Source organism: Henckelia pumila, chromosome 3 (genome assembly GCF_033568475.1).
Source record: "Henckelia pumila isolate YLH828 chromosome 3, ASM3356847v2, whole genome shotgun sequence".
Taxonomy (NCBI): Eukaryota; Viridiplantae; Streptophyta; class Magnoliopsida; order Lamiales; family Gesneriaceae; genus Henckelia; species Henckelia pumila.
In genome coordinates, this window is record NC_133122.1 from 63,355,455 (window position 1) to 63,368,978 (window position 13,524).

General features: G+C 29.5%; 1 long non-coding RNA gene across 4 annotated transcripts; it reads left to right on the forward strand.

Moving 5' to 3' along the window:
- The first annotated feature begins 1,173 nt into the window (after positions 1–1,173).
- Positions 1,174–4,092, forward strand: LOC140891858 (uncharacterized). Of its 4 annotated transcripts, XR_012152627.1 has the most exons (6): positions 1,174–1,510; positions 1,601–1,650; positions 1,945–2,034; positions 2,460–2,679; positions 2,796–3,361; positions 3,573–4,092. It is a non-coding gene; the product is annotated as an uncharacterized lncRNA (long non-coding RNA). The 4 variants fall into 4 exon arrangements; XR_012152625.1 differs by having other exon boundaries at positions 1,187–1,510; positions 2,796–4,092; XR_012152626.1 differs by having other exon boundaries at positions 1,187–1,510; positions 3,148–4,092.
- The last annotated feature ends 9,432 nt before the right edge of the window (positions 4,093–13,524 follow it).

Genomic DNA, 13,524 nt, shown 5'->3' on the forward strand with positions numbered 1-13,524 from the left:
ATTTTAATTATCAAAATCATACACATTTAAAACTTATTTTTTTGTATATATATATATATATATATATATATATATATAGGATAATATTATGTGTACATAAACTCTTACATAGAGGATTACACGACCTGTTAAATTAGGAAAGTATCCCAAATTTCTTTAAAAAATTCTTTCTGTTTAACCTACAATTCTTTGTCTTGCTCAAAAAAACTTTTCACTAAAATACTATTATTTCTATTTTATTACTTACTTATAAAATTAATTTAACGAGTTCAACAAAAATCATCATTTTATAAAATTTTAAAAAATAATTATGAAAATATATATAATTTTTTACTAAGTTCAACAAAAATAATAATTTTTTATTTTTTCTATATTAAATATATTTTAATATTTTTAAAATTAAACTTTCAAATTTAAATCATATATAAACGAGATTTTATTATCATATATTTAAATTAAAATATATTTATTATTATTTAATATTTTCGTTAAAAGTACTTTTTTTGAGCAAGACAAACAATTGAAAATAAAGATATTTTAAAAGAATTTCGATATACTTTTCTAATTTATAAGACGTGTAACCCTCTATGTAAGACTCTATGTACACATAGCATTATCCATGTATATATATATATAAATTTTCAGCTATCCAACCAATGATGTTCAACTCATCCCCGACAACTAAAATCCGGTAGTGGATTTTAGTGACTCGATTTTTTTTTAAAAAAAACAACTAAAACCCGGTAGTGGATTTTAGTGGTCGGGGACGAGTTGGGTAGCAATGGTTGGGCAGCTGAAAATTACTCTATATATATATACACATATATATTTGGAGTTAATTATTTAATTTAATGATAGCACTATTTTTGGCATTTTGGTTACAAACATCGATTTATCAATTTTTATCTTAGATCCATAATTCGCCAATGTTTAAAAAATAAATTAGAGTAACGATAATCAAGTTGATTTAAAATAAAAAATTAAAATCAATAAAGGAAATGATTTAAATGATATATGTGTAATTTAATATAAACGATAGGCTAGTTTGATAACTTGATTGATTTTAAGGCTAGATTTGATTAAGATATTTTCCCCAAAGTCCTTTTAAAAAATCCCACGGTTTTTTTTATTGACTAATAAATTTTTTTGATTTAGCCTTTGTTTTTGGTAAACCGTGGTCAAATAGTTTTTCCTTATTTTATTGAAGAAGCTACGGACTTTCTCCTCATTTTTTTTCTCTCTCGGCCGACTTCTCCTTCCTTTTCTTTCTTTTCTTTTCTTCGCCTTTTTTGCCGACGCTAGCTCCGCCGTACGGCGCCCATTTTCGAAACCGAGAGCCTATCTGGAATCCTCTTGTCGAGGGCTATCTGTCACTACCTATTTTCCTAAGTTTTGAGCTCGTTCCATGGAACCCATTTTCCCCAGCCGCCGCTCCTGCCGTCGCCGACCGTCGTTCAGCCTTGGGTCGAGGTTTTTTAGTCGTTTGCAGCATGTTTTCATAGCGTAGAAGGTATAATTATTAAATTAGGGTTTGGAAATATGGGGATTTTTGGTTCATTCGAATTTATATAATTCATATGAGATTATTTGTTGGTTGTAGGTGCCATATTTGAGCCAATTGGAAGTGTCGATCGAATTTTCAAATTTTCGGTAATTTATTTTGAATTTAATTAGCGTATTTATTTATCTAGGATTTTCTGAATCTTTTGATTGAGTTGATTGAGAATTGGGTATTTAAATATGTTTAGTTAATTATAAAAGAAACCTGTTGAGCTTGGTGACATTATAAATATTAAATTAGGAGTTAAAATTCATGCTGATTCTCGTTTGCTTGATGGCGACCAACTGAAAATTGATCAGGTGTGTGTGTATGCGTGCTTATGGCTGGTTTGCATGCAATTTTCCAGCATAGTTTATTTAATATAATAATGTTTGATTATACAGTCTGCCACTGGGGTTCACACTTTTTGGGAAAAGCTGCTCACCTTGACGATTCTACTAACCAAATTGGGCATTTCCAATCATTTCCAAAAGGTAAGTTTTGAGACTTGAACAGGTTAAATCGTCCCTGAATGATTCAGCTACCGTTGCTTGTGTACCTTCTGTTCCCTCCTGTTTTCTGATTGGTTAAAGATGCTTTGATGCAATTTATCATCACTGACGCCTTCAAAGTAATGAGCAAAACTACTAACTAGGATGATTAAAGAAGCTAACTTAGGATGAAGCTAAAAGGAATGAAGTTGTTTATTTCAAGACCCTCTAAAGTTCCTATCTTTGTTGCTGATTTTTTTTGCTTGCTAGAGCACCTGCTATCTACTTTCCACTTTATATAACTAATGAAGCTTAACTTATAAAATCTCATTTTCTAAATATATTTTATTGTTATGCACTAGAATCGTGTTTTTTTTCCCAATACAATGAATCTTATATAGTTCTCATTCCCGTCACCCTTGGAGCAGTTCCGGTAATTCGCTCGTAACTTCTTCGTTCGGAGTCCAAACTTCGATCCGTTTGTTGGGTTTTCTTCCTTACATCCGTGACTTCAATTTAATCCATGAATCGCTGAATTTGATGCTCGTTTATGCCCGAATCAAGCCACGTTCAGAACCTGGTCCTGCAGCATTGTTGAGCTCGGTTTGTGAACAGCCCTTCGTGGTTGCTTTCTTGGACTAATTTCTGGTAAGTTTCAGTCCTTTCTAAGGTTAGTAAGTGTAGGAATCGGAATCTAGTTCATGTTCAAACTCAAGCTCTTCATTTCAGTTCGTTTAAGTTGCGTTTTGGGTTTTTCCTGCTAGTTGTCGCTGCGATTAGGTTGCTGTTCGGTTCCAGATCAGTTAGCTTCGAGTATTGAAGCTTTTAAACTCAATTTCCAACTGGTTCAGTCGAGCTATAACAGGCTGCCCAAAATTGAGATTTTACCCGCTTGAGTTTAATTTGTTTTTGTCGATATATTATGGATGTTGTGAGCTGATCTATTATTTGTACTGCCCTTGTGTTTATAACGAATAGCTGTGAAAGAGGGCTCCTTATCTTGTTCTTAGTGTATTTGCTTTGATAACTGTTGGATATGTACTTAAGAAGGTAAAACAGATTCTGTTTGACAAGGATATAATGTGTGTACATATTATAACTGAGATAATTACACAGGTTGGATGATCAAATGAAACTCTTGTATAGGGGCTTGAGGATCCAACAAGGAGTAGATACAAGCTTTCTTCTGAGCTGTTCCTTAATTATTACTTCTGTGATCCCACCTGAACTGCCTTTGGAGCTTTCAATTGTTGTTAATACTTTGTTAATAGCACTAGCACGACTTGGAATATACTACACAGAACCGTTTAGCATCCCATTTGCTGGAAATGTGAGAGTTTAATGTTTGATATTGTATGATGAATTGTTAACACTCCTCTTTGACGAAGATGTGTATTTTGAAGTGATTGTTTTAATTGTCCAATTGAACTAATAAACTAAAAGCTGGTCTTTTAGTTAGGAACTCTCTTGATGTTTTAATTGTTCCATTTGCTTTTCAAGAGTGTTAGTCTTTAGCATGTTTTGATGTTTCCCTTCTGCAGGTTGATATGTTATGTTTTGACAAAGACTGGGACGCTAACATCTGATGACAATACTGGTTATGCAACTCAAGGTCTAATGCATCCACTTGTGTTTGATCCTATACTTATAAATATTTGATGCTCTTTTTTTAACATATATTAATGTCATAGGTGATTTTAGTTGTGAAGTAACTAATGATTAGATTTCGTTATTGCTAACTTTGAAGTGAAACCTGAAAGATTTGCAATCATAAAGGTACGGTGAATCAATGTGCTTTTTTTAACATATAGAATTTTTGGATTATGTTTGGATTTGTTTTACGTGATTAATATCATGGAATATATTTGACAAATGTGATGTATCATGTATGATGTTTTCAAATGTGCATGATAATTTATTTGGTGTAAAAAATATTGGTATTTTAAATAAATTATACCGTGGCTAATTTAGCCACAGTTTTTTTTATCATGGAATATATTTGACAAATGTGATGTATCATGTATGTTGTTTTCAAATGTGCATGATAACTTATTTAGTGTAAAAAATATTGGTATTTTAAATAAATTAATTAGCCACGGTTTTTTTTAAATCGTGGTTATTTTAACGACGGTTTTTAAAAAAACCGTGGCTATTTTAACCACGGTTTTAAAAAAAACCGTGGCTATTTTTAACCACGGTTTTTTTATAACCGTGGTAATCTTAACCACGGTTTATTAAAAAACCGTGGCTATATTAACCACGGTTTTAAAAAAAATCGTGGTTAAATTAGCCACGGTTTTTTAAAACCGTGGCTGAGGTTAACCACGGTGGATTTAGCCACGCTTTCAAAAATCGTGGCTAAAACCGTGGTTAAAATTTTTAACCACGGTTTTGGCCGTGGCTAAATCCAAAAAATTTTCGCAGTGTTTAGTCATTTTTATTCGAAAATGATTACGTGACACTATACACGTCAGCTTCACATCAGCACTGTATTGGTGCCACATCAGCGTCACATCATAAAAATGACTAAAATTGCCAAAAAAAATAAAGTTAGCGAATTAAAACTGAAATCTGAAAATATAGATGACCAAAATTGCAAAATAACAAACATACAAGACTAAAAAAATAATTTTTCCATGATTTTAAAGTGAAACTTAAATATTTTGTTTTCTTGCATGTTGTCTCAGTCTCCAAAGACACCCAATGAATTGTGATGGTGATTTCTTGGTTATGGATTTTTAGCTTCGTTGCTAGCTATGACATTTATATTTTATTGCAAATAGATTTGTGGGATAAGTCTGCGCTTGAGAAGCTATTTGCTTCTAAAATTTAGTCTTTTTTTTGGGGTACTATTTTTATCATATATATGCCGGGTTTTAGTTAGGGGTTGAAATGTTCATAGTGCTCCCCACCATCTCTTCATTTAAAATTTGAATTTATGAAATACAGGATAAATGTACTTTAAATTTAATCATAATTTGTAAACAATAGCAAGAGATTATTATTTTCATTTATATCATCAAATTTCAATTTTATTTCGTTATTATTGCTTTTTTTATAATTTTAGTCATTTTTTTCCATTTGATGATAAAACATAGAATCAATACATTGTTGATGTGAAACTGATGTGTATAATGTCACATCAGCACTCGTAATAACAAAAAAATAATATTGTCAAGAATAAAAATTTGCAGAACTAAAACTATCGCAATTTTCCAAAATTACAATATCTTCGTCTTAGTATGTACAAGATTATTTAAAAATTTATCATATTAGACCGTGAAAATATTAACGAAAACGACATCGAAAATCTGAGCAAAGAGTATCACAACATGAGATGGCCATGAATAGAGTCTAAAGCAAGCGGAGTAAAAGGTCAATTGCACTAAAGTGGCTCGAGTAATATCGAAAATTTTGGGCATCGGCACGATGTCATGTTGGATGCGCTCACAAATCCTAGTAAGCTCATATATCACTTTTATGAGTCAAAATCCAAAAGATAGACTTGTTGATTTAGACAACTAAATTGTATATATTCCCACTAATAATATATAATTATGGGTATCCACAACGGTCACTTTTTTAGTCAACTCACAATAATATTGTATTGTGGCCAATCATATTTGGGCCTAACATCAGTAGGCAGAATATCAGTATTTTTTTGGAGAAAATCTCAGTTCAGTCCTAAATGTTTGAACACATTTTCGATTCAGTCCTAAATGTTTGAACGTTCCCGGTTTGGTCCCAAATGTTTTCCAAAAATTCCCGATTCAGTCCTAAATATTTTTATGTTTTCGGTTTGGTCCCAAATATTTTAAAAAGTTTCCAGTTCAGTCCTAAATGTTTTACGTTCCAGATTTCGTCCTAAATATTTTTCAAAATTTTTTGGTTTGGTCCTTCCATCTACAAACAAAGCGTGATTAAAAAAACTTACAAACAAAAGAAAAAGTTAAATAAAATAGAAGGTAATAATAATAATAATAATAATAATAATAATAATAATAATAATAAATTATGCAAAATAAAATTATGGAATTAAAAAAAAATTGAACGGTGCAATCTTATAGTTAAAAACATTATCAATCACAAACAAATAAACAAATGTTTTAGCAAATAACTAGTATTACTTATTTCACAAAATATTTGAAATTTTCAATAAATTTTTCAAGAGAAGAATACTTATGGTTAACAATTGAAAAAATATAATGAATTATTTGACCACCGTTAAATTAGTGATATGAAATTAAGTTTTATTTAATAGTAAATTTTTCTCAAATATTAATTATTTAAATTATAAAAAAAGTTTTAAAAAGATATATATCTTTTTTCAACCTCCAAATTTTTTCTTAAATGTGCAAGCATCATGAATGAGAATATAACAAAATTAATAGAAATGTGAAATAACATCATTAAATTTTAATTCCTCAAGTTTTGTTTATTTTATTTAAGTTTTTATTTTGTAGCATCATGAATTTAATATTTTCATTTTGAACATTGTGTAAAATTGATTTAAATTTGGATAAAAACTCTAATAAATTTGTGTTTTATTTACAACTTGTTTAATGTTAAATATATAATAAATAATATAAAATTCAATCATAAATAATATAACATTACGCGGTGTTAGTTTTAACACACGAGTAGATGGAATGATCAAACCGGGAAATTTTGAGAAATATTTGAAACAAAATCGGCAATATAAAAATATTTAGGACTGAACCGGGAACTTTTAGGAAACATTTAGGACCAAATCGGGAACTTATAAACATTTAGGACTGAACCGGAAACTTTTAGGAAACATTTAGGACCAAACCGGGAACGTTCAAACATTTAGGACTGAACCGGGAATGTGTCCAAACATTTAGGACTGAACCGGGATTTTGCCCGTATTCTTTTTTACCAGGTGAGGCCAATTGCATTTATTGATCAAAATATTGTTTTTTTTAAAAACAAAAACAAAAACAAAAACTTGCGTTTATGGAAGGCAAATTTAGGATTGCATTGTGTATTTCATTTTTTCATAAATGGGATCAAATCTGGCGCTTGAACTCCAATTGAAACTGCAAATATCTTACTATTTTTCAGTCCTTTTGGTTACAAACCCAAATTTATTTAAATAATTATATTAACGTTGACCAGCCAACTTAGTAGTGGACACTGCCAAACTGAATGGGAGGATTGTGGAGCCTAGATCACACACAACCTAACCAATACGATGGGAATTAACGGGAAAATCCATCATTATTAATGTCACAAAGAAGAATTTGTTTTGGATGAAAAGAAGGAAACTGTCGTGGATTTTGAGATTGAATCCGATATAAGAGAAAATGTTGGATAAATACAAAGAAGAAAAAGAAGAACTAGACATTTAATAAGGCTTTATAAAAATATACTACATATATGACCGTCGTCTAGACATCTAGGCGTTAAACAACACAACGGGTAGTTGTCTGCTCTTTACCGCGTTCTAGAACACCTTGTTCAACCATCTCACTTCTAACAATACGAAACATGAATTATACTTATTGGTTAATGGCCGTTGAATATATACATACGTACATAACAGTACATACGAAATATTTTGTGCGAGGAATAATAAAGATGTATTTATATCATGGGACATGGAAATTCCTTCGCTACCACGACATGCAAATAAATCTCCCAAAATAAATGATCACATGAATGAGTTTTTTTTTTTGGTTGTACTTGCGTCAATTGTTCATGTTATTAGTATATAGTACACACCCTCCTTAGTTAGAGTAATAACTAACTTTCTATTAACGAGTCGACATATTACGGTAGTGTTTGAGAGAGCTTCCTAAGAATCACTTATCAGTTTTTCCTTAACAAAATTTTACAAATTTTCAAATTTTTGTTAAGAAAAAGCTGAAAAATGCTTTCTATAAGCACTCTCAAACACTACCTACATAAAAATATATTTCAAGAACACGTACGAGCTTCTTTCTTCGTGCATATCAAAGCTCTCAATTTAGTTTTTGCAGATATTTTAGCTAGTATTCATATGGCGGGTTAGTTCGTATTCTCAATCGCAGTCGTGCTGCTTATTAAACTCCATATGAAATCCATAGAGACATACTCTTATCTTCATCATCTCCGCCATTAACATATATGGGGAGTAAATTAGTAAAGTTCTTGCTTTAACTCGATCGTTTTTGGGTAGAATATTGGATGCCTTTTTCTTCCGAGAAGAAACTTTAATATTTTTGGCCACCAATAATACATAGAAAAAAGTGCGTCAAATACCCTTGTGAAATTTTTGATGAGCAAATACCTCCATCTGTAACAGTTTTAAGCATTTCAGTTTGTGTGTTATAAATTGTTTTTAGCTCACTCCCCAAAATTAACTTTTTGTCTCATAAATTTATCAAATGACAAAAAAGCCCTCAATTTAACAAAAATCATTCTCATTAATTCTTTTTTAAAAATTCAATGATATATATTTTTTATTTTATCCCTTAAAAAGAATATAAATCTCACCGATGATATGGATACTTTTTTAAATAGCTAGTACAATAATGAAATAAATATTATGCAATAGCCGATTCATTAATTAATATTTTTAGTTTGTGTAAGTTGTAACTAATAATTATAGATAATGTAAATTTAATATATTCTATCTAAAAACTGTTACTAGAAAGGAAAAAAAATCATTATAAATGACATTAGCATAATTCTTAGAAAATCTAAAAACAATGATACCAAAAAAAAAAAAAAAGAATAGACGTTTGATAAAAAAATTATTTCTCACTAAAAATATTACAGGATAATATATATGTTTAATCTATTCTACCCGTAAAAGTAAATAAGAAGATGAAGTTTTTTATTTGTGGATTTTTTTATTTTATAATTAAATTTGTATTGTATACATTAATTGCATGAACAATTGATTAAAAAAATGAGTACCAAAAATGAAGAGACGAGGGGTTTTATTGAGAATTTATCATCTAAAAACATCAAGAAGCTAATCATTATGCACATGCATGCTTTCAAAATTGTATGGATAGGGATCTACATGTTCAAAAAAATATAAGAGAGGGATTAATTAATTAAGATGCTCAAACTTATTACAAAAAGAGATATTGGCTCATCATAAATTTTACAAGGTATTTGACGCAATTTTACGTACGTGCATCACATGCCAGTGCACCTCTTTGAGCGCATTTAGCGACAGCATATGCATGGTGAATGGTGGGAATATTGATCAAGTGGTCTCTTTGATATGTCAACATCCCTTTCGCTTTTATTATATATAGTAGCTAGCTTCTCTCACATTTTTATTTTCTTCTTTTATTATGATTTATTTATTGGTAATCATTATGTTATTTTTTTTAATTACGAATATAGTCCACTATGTTCTTATCCAACTTTGATCGCCAAGTGGTCGCCCTATATATTGCGTAGGATTGCTTAATGTATTTCATTTTTCTAATAAATCCTTCTTGTTGAGTACAATAATTGTAGAGTGATATCGAATGGATGTTTGAGTTGAGCTTGTTGAAACTGGAAATATAAATCTTATTTTTCACTGTTTTGCGTTACAAACCCAAATTTATTTTTAATTAATATTCATATTTAAAAAAAAAAATAATTTGATACAGACCGGCCAACTTACTTGTGACAGACAGCTGATTGCCAAACTGATGGGAGGATTGTGGATTCTAGATCACATACAATCTAACCGATAAAGTGGGAATTAACGGGAGAATCCATCATTATTCCTTGGACTTAAATATTTGGGCTTCCTTTGAATAAATATTTATAACACTTTTATAAAAATGTTTTTTACAAAAATTTTAAAATTTATTTTAAGAAAAAATATGTGATTAATTAAATAACTATTCTATAAAAATGTTTTAGCATTTAAAATTATATGTTTTGATTTTCATTATTATTTAATTTGTATTTCTAAAAACATCAAAAACACCTCTCAATTGTTTTTAAAAAATGATACTTAGATAAAAAAAAATCTAAAAATATTCTTTACAAATCTTATCCAAACACATATTTTAAGTTTTTTTTAAAAAAAAACTTATAAAACACTAAAAACGTTTTTACTCAATGAAGCTTTGTTACATATAGTAAATTAACATCGTAATATATATTCTTAGCTAAATTGTGAGGAAAAGTATATAATCCATCCTCTTTCATAATTATATATATATAATTTTGATTCCACGCACCCTAGTGTGCAAGATTTTCGTGAGCGATCACTAAAACTCGCTAGTGCGTTTTAGTGATTTCTAGAAAACAAAAATAAAAAATCACTAAAACACATTAATGGATTTCAGGGCCGCTCACGAAATTTTGCAAACTAAGGTGCGTGCGATCAAAACTAATATATATATATATATATTAACACTAGAATATTCAATATGTGTCATATTGAATGCGATGTGATGCGATACTCTGTCTTTAATTTGAAGTATTCTCGCAGTATAAGTGCGTATATGTGTGTGAAATGCATGACAATGAACTCAAAAAATTGAGTTGAATTGAATCAGTAAGGCCATCCAGAAGGAAAAGAAAAAGGAAACAAATCCTAACATCAATTTATGAGATATCTAGCTACTCATGAGTGCCGTTACGCTTCGGAAGCTACACCATATTCATCACTTTCAAATATTTCACATCTAACGGTATATATATATATGAAACATGAATTATACTTATTGGCCGAGGGCCGTTGAACACACACACACAAAAAGTATATATGAAATATTTTATGTGAGAAATGATAAAGACGTGTATACATTATGGGAAATATATGACCATTGAATGAGTCATTTGTTGTACCATATCAGTGCCAGATAAAAACTCGTGTAATGAACACCGTTTCAATGGTTAATTTTATGAGAGAGATCTCCGATCCAATTTAACATAACCCATGAAAAATTATTATTTTTATTGAATGTATATAGGCGGTTTGATTGTTATCACGGATATATATATATATATATATATATATACATGAAATCATATCATAATTAGAGAAGTATTTTAATACCAGCAGCAACAATGTTGATAGATGACTTTAGGTTTTGTAAAGTCAAATGATTTGACAATGTAAAGCGTGAAGTGAGGACAATTGTGGTGTTCAAAATTCTTCGAGAAAAGAAGACTTATCGATTAGCATGCATTGTGTTGTGTGGCATATAAACTGTCAAACGTAGTACTCAAGCTGGATGCATGTAAACAAAAATTATTTGTTGAAGATCTTTTGATATCCGTGCATTGTCTTGATATATAGCATGTTTTTCCACGTACATTTAAATTCACTTACTAATTTTTTGGTGCATTCGAATAGGTAAATTTACAATCAAAGATATAACTAAAATCTAATATCATTTAGGTAGAGTTTGAGAGAGTTTTTAAGAAGCATTTCTCAGCTTTTCATAACAAAATTTAACAAAATTTCAAAATTTTGTTAAGAAAAAGCCGATAAATACTACTTCCTAGATGGTGGTGTTTGAATAACTCGATATTATACATATATATTTAGATGCCCAATTCTTATTTTGGATTTGTGTAATAGTTGAATTTTTTTTTTATTTATGGATCGAAACATGATTTTCGATTTGTGTGTGTGCGCACGCTTGACACTTTGATTTTCGAAGTCTAGCTCAAACAATTGCATTATCAATAATATTCGATTCCATATCTGCTATATCCGACGTTTTATTAGTACTCGTTAAAAAAACTTGACTAAGTATATATATAGAAAATAATTTATGGATCAACAAAATCTTATCAAGAGCGGCCTTACATGCATGATGATTTTCAAAAAATTTCTCCAATGTGAATATACTAATTTTGAAAAAGAAAATAATGAAAATTCATACTTTTGTTTCTTTGTGTAATATAGATACAACACCACAAATATTCTCGGAAAACCGTTTTACCGATCAACTTTTCAATAAAAATGTTCTATTTTTTCTTCTGCAGATCCCAAGACTACTTTTTTTTTTTTTTTTTTGGAACATGTATAGATCCCAACACTACTTAAAGTTATAAATGGATGACACTCATGCCACTCTTTTATTATTTATTTAATAATTAATAACTAACTCTTTGGAATGCCAAGTTACTATATGTTAAAAAATTCGAATTAATGTCAAGGAGCAAAAGTTGGACCATGCATAATTAAAGAACTATTATATCCAAAGAAAACTAGTCTCTGGGTTGCTTTTCATAGATAGGTTTGAGGGTTACGAAAATTTAAATCATGTGTCGGAATAACAATTATAGAAAAGAACCAAAAATTGAAAGAAAACCCCTCATTTTCCCATTAATTATCGTTTCTTCAAATCAAAATATAATGCTATTAACCCATGTTTATTAGTGTGCATCGAAAGATAACGACATCAGATTCTCACATCATATTATATATATATATATATACACACACATATATAACAATAACACTGTCTAGAATCTAGATAGTATTGTTATTTACAAAATAAAAACTAACTCGTAACGTAAAATATATAGCTTAAAACATTTTATTATAAAATTAAAAAGCTATATATTATTTATGAAATAAAACCTAATGTAATTTCTAGACGATTACTCGGGTGAATGATGATTTCAAATTTGGGTTTAAATTCACTCCTTTTCAATTCAAATCTCTTATATTAATTGTTGTATTAAAGTTTAAATTTATTCATACTTATATAGTTATATTATTTAAAATCTAATTCCAAAAATAAATTGGCTCCTCTTATATCAAACCTTGCAAGCACACCGAAAGTGTGCTAAGCTGTAAATCTTGGAATAAAATTGTCCTAAATTGTGCGTTTAAAATAGAATATTGAATTAGGCACGTTTGAATTGAATTGGCAGAGGTTCTATTTTAGGTCATAGGAACCACAGTTGACCGTGAGTTTGAAATAAATATAAAACGATCATGTCTTAACTCATTCATGGAATATTAAATTGTTCTTGTATAAATATAACATACAAATTTCAAATTTCCTCATTTAAAACTATAACTTTTATGCCATTTTTCTGAGAACAACTCCTGGCACGACCTCATGCACTTTCTTGGATTAAGGTGAAAAACGTTGTTTTGAGGTCAACCTCAATCTGAAACAAGAGATATGAGATATTATCTTAAGGACATTATCTTAAAAGTGTATCAAACGGTAAATACTTATCAAAATATGTGAAGTTTATATTTTTTAGTGGATCTTACATATGAAGAGAAACATTCATGTCTTGACATAGATCTAACGGTGAACATTTACCAATAAATGTGGGATCCATTATTTTTTAGTGAACCCCGCATTATTGATAAATAAGGACCCTTAGATCTATCATGAGGGTAATGTCTGTAAAAGTAGATTGAAATGAAACGACGTTTAATTGCACCTTTTAAATATTTACTCTAACGATAACATGAAATTCCTCTCGAAACAAATAGATATCATTTTTTACAATGATTATAATGTACAAAAAAATGATTAATATCTTGAT